This window comes from Triticum dicoccoides, chromosome 6B, assembly GCF_002162155.2.
Source record: "Triticum dicoccoides isolate Atlit2015 ecotype Zavitan chromosome 6B, WEW_v2.0, whole genome shotgun sequence".
Taxonomy (NCBI): Eukaryota; Viridiplantae; Streptophyta; class Magnoliopsida; order Poales; family Poaceae; genus Triticum; species Triticum dicoccoides.
The window spans coordinates 711,243,342-711,250,198 of record NC_041391.1 but is presented as its reverse complement, the minus strand read 5'-3'; positions in this window follow the sequence as shown (position 1 = coordinate 711,250,198).

The following is a 6,857-nucleotide window of genomic DNA, read 5'->3' as shown; positions in this document are numbered from 1 at the left end:
GTCCTCTACAGCATTCACTTATTGCTATTTCTTCAAGTTGTGATTTCTGCTAAGTGAATGTGATCGGACCCTTCCCCCTCTATGCTATACTCAACCCAATCTATTCACAAATTCTTCATGTGCGTTCTATTTGAAACTTGTTCAAAGTCTTCACTGTGCCCTTGTCAGCTGAAGAAATTGCGGACGAAACTTTAAAACAAATCTTATCCAGATTTTCGGTTTTTGCCGCTTAAACCGTTCCGCATCCCATGATGCATTATTATAATCACCCACGATCTTACACGATCTCATCTGCACAGTACGTGGGTGACACATGTCGCATGAAGAAGAAAGGGCAGGGGCATGTTCGTCCCAAAATCTTCGGGCGAACAGTTTTTACCGTGGCTATAAATACCCCTCTCCCCTTCCTTACTTCATTTACTCCACTCGGTCGCTGTCTCTCGCTCGAGCTCTCCTCAAACCCTAGCACCGCCGCTACTCCATCGCCGCCCGTGAGGAAGAGCTTCACTGCCTCGACCTCGTCGCCGTCGTACTCGCGCCGGCTGCGGAAATCTTCACTCCCCTGCCGCCGTAGCTGTCTCCCTCTGCCAAGTTAGGGCGTGGGAGATCTAACTTGACGAACTTCACCGCTGTTCATCTCTGTTCGTCGTGTTCTTCAGTTCGGGTAATTAAAAGTTATTTTTATTACTCACTTTGATTCTCAAGTTTTCCTGAAAATCTTCAAAGGTGTTTTATTCCTCAAATCTTCACACATATGAACACCTCACACACTGTATGCTCTTGATCCATCTCCCTAAGCACTCATTTTCTTCAAGATTCCTCAATTATGCGGATTTTCGATCTGTACAACTCTGGAACCTAAGACAAGAACGTTTAGTGAAATTCCTCAAGGCTCAACTGGTCAAATTCCTCAAAACTTGTCTTTTTGAAAAATCTTCTGAGAACGCATATGACCTCTCCAAATTCCTCGCACCTACACTCTGTTCACAGGTACTCATGTCCGCTGCTGAATCACTAGGTTCTCATCAACTTAACTCATTTGCAGCGTTCCTCGAAGAAAAATTGCATACTTCTTCAGAGTGTTCAATTGTTCAAATTCCTCATCTGAAGAAAATGGCTGAAGGAAAGAGACCGCAGAAAGGAGGAAAGAAACCGGAGGTCATGACTACTTTCGAGATCCCTGATGAAATATACAAGGATTATTGCACACCTGATGAAGCCAAGTTTGGCAAAGAGAACAAAAATCAGCGCAAAGTGCGCATCCAGATTGAACGAAGATGGGCACGAGAATGGAGGGAATATCGATATGTTACTCCAAAGTACATGAAGAAATTCGCCTTAAATCCTCCATGCCCAAGAGCTCCATTGGCACCTGGCCAAGTCGCTGATCCCACTAGCATCAAAAGTGGTGAACACTTTCCTGAAGAATGGGCTAGGCGCCAAGCAAAACTGGCAAGACAAGCCAAGAAGGCAGTGAGGAAATTAAATGAGGATTCTGCCGCTGCTGCTGCTGCTGAGACCTCGGTCAAACCGAGGAAATCCATGCCGAAGAAGCCTGCTCGTAAGCCAAGTGCTTCACCTTCAGCGCGCTCACGGCCAAGTTCCTCAGCTGCGCCCTCACGGCAAATTCCTCAGACTACTGCTGCTCCACCAAAGTCCTCAGCAGCTCCCTCCAAGTCCTCAACTCCTGTGCATCTGGCTACATGTCAAAGAACTCAGGGTTTCTCAATTGCTTCTGGTGTTTCAGCAAGTTCCTCAGCTGCACCAATGTCCTCATCAGGCCCCACTCTGCTGAAGACAAAAGCAACAGCTGGACGCGGTCCTCGGCCAAGTCCAAGAAAGAAACAGGTTGCATTCCAAGTGCCCTCTGATGAAGAGGCTTCTGATGAAGAACTTGTAGAAATCATCAGAGACAGATAAGCAAAGGCCGCTAGAGCCAAAGGCACATCTGTGCCACTGCTTTTGGATCCGAAGAAGATCCTCGACTACATTGACTTATGGCATAAGGATCCCAACACTCCAATGCCTGATCTGCCTTTGACTCCTGGTCAAAGTCATATGCTGACCCATTTCATCTCTCAAGAGAAATGGAAGTTTGAAAGGGCTCGTGAGATAAAGAGAGCTCAAGCTAGAAAGGAGAAGCTTCTGAAGAAGAACGTTGTCAGACTGACACCTGAAGAACTTCTCCAAGCTCAATCTGAAATCCAAGCCCTCAGTAAGGACTTCGATGCATACAATGCTGATTGGCAAGGAGCCAAAGTGAGATTCATCAATTTGACGAAGAAAATGACAACTGTCGCAGCCCCATCGCAACAAGAAAATCCTCAGGCTGCAGACTCTGCTCAGCCTGCTGAAGAACATGCCAGCACCGCTGATGAATTTCAGCCTGCTGATGAGAATACAAATTCCAGGGCTGATGACTCCATCCCAGCTGCTGCAGAAATTCCCAGGGCATCCACTAGTGGTGCGCCTGAAGAAACTGAAGAGATCAGGGCAACTGCATCAGTTGCGCCTGAAGAAAATGAACCACAGTCCTCAGCTCCTCCCGCACCAACACCAACTCCTATTCTTCCTTCTGCCTATGAAGTGAAGAAGACCAAGGCTGCAGAGCGAGCTGCAGTGAAGAAAAGGAAGGCATCAGCTGTGTCAAATTCTTCGGCTGCGAAGAAAATGAAGCCGATGACCAGCTCGCTTGAAAATCCTATTGATGCTGTTCCGATTTCCTCCATGTCATCTAAGGAAATTGTTCCTTATGGAGAAGACTATAAGATCCCAAGCGGATCTGATGAAGAAAATCACTCTGCTGCTACGTCAGAGCAGTTTGATGAAGAAATTGAAGTGGAAACATTCCCTTCATCGCCAGTCGTTTCCTCACCTATGCCTCAGTTCACAGCTGAAGAGGCTGGTGTTGAGGAAATTGAAAAAGAAGATGAAGATGTGGATATTGGATGCACTACACCAGTAATGAATGATGACTTTTGGGAAAGTCAGCATCCCAATACTCCTCTCTTCACTCCTATTCAACAGGTTCCTCAGTCCCCGGCTACAACTGTTCAAATGGGCTCTGAAGAAACTCATCCCACATCATCTGTTCATGAAGAAATTCCAGCCGCTAGTGCTGAAGAACCTGCTGTTGCTGATCCCCAAACTGCACAAGAAGAGGAACCAGAAATTCCTCAGCCTAAAGCACCTGAGATCGTGATTCCTGAGGTTGTGCTGCAAATCACTGACACTCCTCTGCCCAAGCCAAAGAATCCGTTCTCAAGCAAGCAAAAATTCAAGGCTGAAGACTTCTTTTCTGAGCATGTGGTCTTCACTGATTATAATCCATATGACTCTGCTCGCATAAGGAAGATGCGTTTCTGGACTGCTACTCAAGCCAACTTCTATTCCTCAGTGCTCTTTGACAAGGACAAAATCTTCGATCATGAACATATTCCTCATGTGGATATGGAATCTCTGCCGTGCTTCGAGCCAGTCCTCAGAGTTATTCACGATCCAGGACTACTGAACTTCTGCACTGATATCTGTGATTGGAATGAAGAACTCATTCTTCAGTTCTATGCCACACTGCATATCACTGGAGACGCTGAAGATATCAATTCATGGGTGCTGGATTGGATGACCGAAAACACTCACTATAAGGCACCAGCAACTGAATTGCTTCGTGTCCTTCCTCTTGATCCTCCCCATGACAGTGCACGTTGCATCTACAATGACCGTGAACTGACAAATCATTATATGCAAGTGCTCATGAAGCCTTTGAAGCCAGGGCAGGCCCCACGAACCAAATTCCTCGTCAAGGAATTGCTCTATGTGCCCCGGACTGTCTATCGAATCCTGACGAAGACAATGAGTCCTATCAAAGGCCACGACTCAAATGATGAAGATGTCGTTGGCATCATGAAGAACATGCTTTTCAACATCATTCATGGCGTTCCCGTCAACTTCCATGATTTTTTCATGAGGACTCTGGCTAATGTTGCTATGTCACCTTTTGAGCTGAAGCCCTATGCGCCTTGGATTATTAGATTCATAAGGGCAAGATCTTCACTGAATTACAAGGCTGACACTCTGAACCATGGTAGCTACTTGCCCCCCATTGAAGTCCTCAAGCGACCAGTTTCATCATCTGATGATAAAGGCAAGGCAGCTGCTGTGAATAATGAAGGCACTCGTCCATTGGATGGTCAATTTCGTCTGGCTACATCTTACTCCACCAATGACGATTCTGCCACACATGACACTGCCGCAAATACCTCAGCGAAGCAAAAGCCTCAAGCCACAACACCCAGGGTGATGACTGACCGTGAGTTACTCCTCAGCCTTCATCAGAAGGTTGATCGCAATCACAAATGGGTGAAGCGTCAGTTTGCTGCAATTCTTCACAACATGACCTCAACACATAATGCAGTGAAGAAGAACCAGTATCACCTTCATGAAACCCTCAACCGCACCTGGGCTGTTCTCACTCATGTATATTCCGCGGAAGAACTGAAGACTATGGGTCTCCAGGAAGCATTTGACTGGTCTGCACCACCTCCAAAGAAATTCAAGAGAGTCAAAGTTCCTGATCTGGTGGCCAGCTCTTATTCTTCATCGCGTGAAACTGATGAGCATGAAGATTTGGACGACACTGCGGCAGGCCCTACTTCAACAAACAACCCCGACAACGCTGGCTCTCCTCCATCAACTTGAAATTCTTCAGGGGTGTTAGTCCTCAGTTTCGATCCTTTTGGTCATTTGATGACAAAGGGGGAGAAATCTGAGTTAGTCTTCAAGCGGGTTTATATTATGGGCGTTTTGTTAAGTTACAACTCTCGTTCTTCCGAAACTTTTTATTGGATCGAGTTGTAATCTTAAACCCGATGGTGCCCTGATACTTTTGGACGGTGCATGGTGCTCTGACTGATGCACTGTGCTCAGATACTTTTGATGTGTTATCCTGCATGCTTATTCCTCGTTAATATTATTGCACGCATGCTGAATCTCATCAGGCACCATATTTCATCATGCATTTCAAATTCTTCATATTATATATCAAATGCGTGTATGAATTACAAGATATAGGGGGAGATCTCCATGATTCAATTCTTCAAATGTGCATTGCCCTCAAAAGCAAATTCCTCACTGTGCACATATTCAGGGGGAGTTCTTCTATATCTTGCAATCAAATTCCTCAATATCAGTATTTACACTTCATATATTTATCCCCGTTGAAAACTTAACCTATGTTGTCCTCAATCACCAATAAGGGGGGGATTGTAAGTGCATCTAGTGCCCCTTAGTGATTTTGGTGTATTGAAGACTTATAGGTTAAGTGACTAATGCGTTTGTGAGTGTACACAGGTCTATAAGTCTATGAGGAGTTTGATATTTACAGAGAAAGTCGACCCCTAAAAATGAATTTCTTCGACTGAAGACTTTGATATTCTGAAGACTTTCTGAAGACTTTGAAAGTGAAGAAATTGGTGTGACCTTGAAGACTTGGTATTCACTTGAGGAACATGAAGCGTGAAGACTTTTGTTTTTGTAGTTTCATTTTCTCTTTCTTGACTCATAGGAAACACCGTACTGTTAAAGGGGGTCGAGGAAATACTAAGAAAAAATTTCCATGTGATACTCAACTCAAAATCCTACACCTACCAATCCCTTCGAGTGAAGCCATTGGAAATCTCATACAGTTCAGTCAAGTTCTTCAGTGACAGAGACGCAGTTCTTCTGGTCACTGATGACTTTGCTCTGACTGAGGAGTTAGAAATTTGCCAGTGCGAATTGCCTACACAGTGAGGAACATGATAGCCCTGAGGAATTTGAGAGTCAAATTTCCGACCGTTGCTGTGCTGCGCGCCGGCTGTCCCAAAATATCTTATCCACCTAACGGTCATATCATTGAAGGGCATTTATGTCTTATCATGTCGGGCTGCTCCCTAGGCTATAAATAGCCGCCCCCCTACAACCACTAGTTGGTTGGCTACTCCGAGAGAACTTGACACTTGTCATTTGAGAGCAACCCATCCTCCGAGGACTTTGAGCGAAAATCATCAAGTGAGGAAAATCCCAAAACCAAACCCCCACAAACCTAAAGTGATTGAGCATCACTGAAGAAATTGATCCCGTGTGGATCCGACGCTTGTTACCTTTGAAGACTGTGCTTCTTCCAGACGGTTAGGCGTCAAGGTCTAGAGCATCCAAGAGGAATTGTGGATCGCCGAGTGACCAAGTCTGTGATGGTTTGGAAGTCACCTGAAGACTTACCACGAGTGACTGGACGAGACCTGCGTGGTCTTAGTTCAAGGAGAATACGGTGAGGACTGGGTGTCCTGAGTTGCGGCTCAGAGACTGGGTGTCCGGGACTGCGTGTCCTCGAGTTTAAATACTCAACCGCTCCAACCAGACGTACAACTGAGACAGCAGTTGGAACTGGTTTACCAAATCATTGTCTTCACCAACCAACTGGTTCTATTTCCTCAACCCTTCCATTTCCTCATTACTGTGTTGAATGTTGTTCATATCTGTGCTTGAAGACTTTGACTGAATACTTTCTCAAATTCCTCAGTTCAATTTCTTCAGTCTGATTGTCTTCATCTTGTTATCCTGTGTTTACGCTTTCTGTACTCTGTGATAGTCTTCATCTCATCATGATGACTATGCTTGTATCTTGTTATGTTTACTTCTGAGTACTTATTCCGCTGCAAGTAGTTCTTCGCTAAGGAATTTCCTCACCGGCAAATTCCTCAGTGAAGAATTCATAAAAATCGCCTATTCACCCCCCCTCTAGTCGACATAACGCACTTTCAGGAAGCCAGGAGGCGTTTGAGCCTCACAATGTCCTGGTCAGTGAGGGAAGAAGTCGA